The sequence below is a fragment of the Lottia gigantea genome (genome assembly GCF_000327385.1).
Source record: "Lottia gigantea unplaced genomic scaffold LOTGIsca_62, whole genome shotgun sequence".
Taxonomy (NCBI): Eukaryota; Metazoa; Mollusca; class Gastropoda; family Lottiidae; genus Lottia; species Lottia gigantea.
The window spans coordinates 1706798-1708138 of record NW_008710115.1 but is presented as its reverse complement, the minus strand read 5'-3'; positions in this window follow the sequence as shown (position 1 = coordinate 1708138).

Below are 1341 nucleotides of genomic sequence, written 5' to 3'. Positions count from 1 at the left end.
GATATTCCCACACAAAAACTTAATGTACATAAAACAAGAATAACACTTGTAGAATATATAGAAATAAAGAATATTAGAAATAATACTATCCTCACAGGCCCTCGGATTTATAATATGAATATATGTTATCTAATATTCTAAGAGCCCCAGTGTTCGATCTGACACTGCCCTTTTGTCACCTTCGGGTACTTGAAAAGTAAAATCTGTGGTATAGTTATATGGGATTTATAAGGCGACCACCTGCCGCGGGGGATACATAGAGGGTATGAAATGTCTTTGGGGAAATCATTCTTTGGCTTGGGAAGGAATCAAGTTGGAACGAGAAGAAGATGATCTAGGTTAGATGCTTCGATTAAGTGTAGACTCAAAGTTATTGAATGAAAATAATGACGTGTTGTATATTTTGACCGGACATCAATTATTGTGTCTTGGGAAAGTGAATAGCAGTAGACCGTATACAGTCCGTCCATATTGGCACAGGCGCCTAGTATAATCAGCGTGTACAAAGAGATAAATAACTGGTCTACAGTTATAGAACCAGACTATTATAAGTTATAACTTTTCTACAGTGGCGTCGTGACGGTATACGTTCAGGCTGCAAATAAAGTTATCATCACATACACAACAAAGTGAAGTCCGTTACGAAATTCATCATAAACCAAAGACTTGAAGGATCGATATGGATCAAAAGTTGTCCTTGTGGTGTCCAATTTTCTTGTTGCTTCTGAAACCAGTGCCAGTAGAAATGGAAAACAACATTCAGTTCGTCCTTCAAAAATTTTGACCAGCAAATTGGACAATTTTCAACAATCCATAGAACTTTTCGGGCAATCCAAAGATAGGTTGGTAGTACCTGACCAGTGGGTGTAAAATTCCCAATTCCCGAATTGTCCGAATTGGGTCAGAAAAGACAAAAAAATCGAAACTTAAATTGCGCCAAAGGTCATGCACAAATTCGGGGATCAAAACATTTTTCATCAAAAAACGAATATTTTTAAATGCTTTCATTTGGTCAAATCATGTATTCCTTTCTTTATTTTTCGTGTACACCGTGCTAGTTTATAATAATGCCGTCTATGAATTGATATTTTTTGATTTTTAATATTATACATACATATTATATAGTACATACCGAAATTTAGAAAATTATCAAGAAAATCTGATCTATTGTTATTGTAGGTCGGCCTACCATTTGGAAGATAGAGAGATTAGTCACAAACGACTAAATTTCGATTTTGAAGTTTCACTCATTGATCTCTGTAGATTTTACTAGATATCACCTCATAGTTATAATATGTCTGGCAGGTGTCTAGTCAAGGTACACCATCGTACAAAATATGA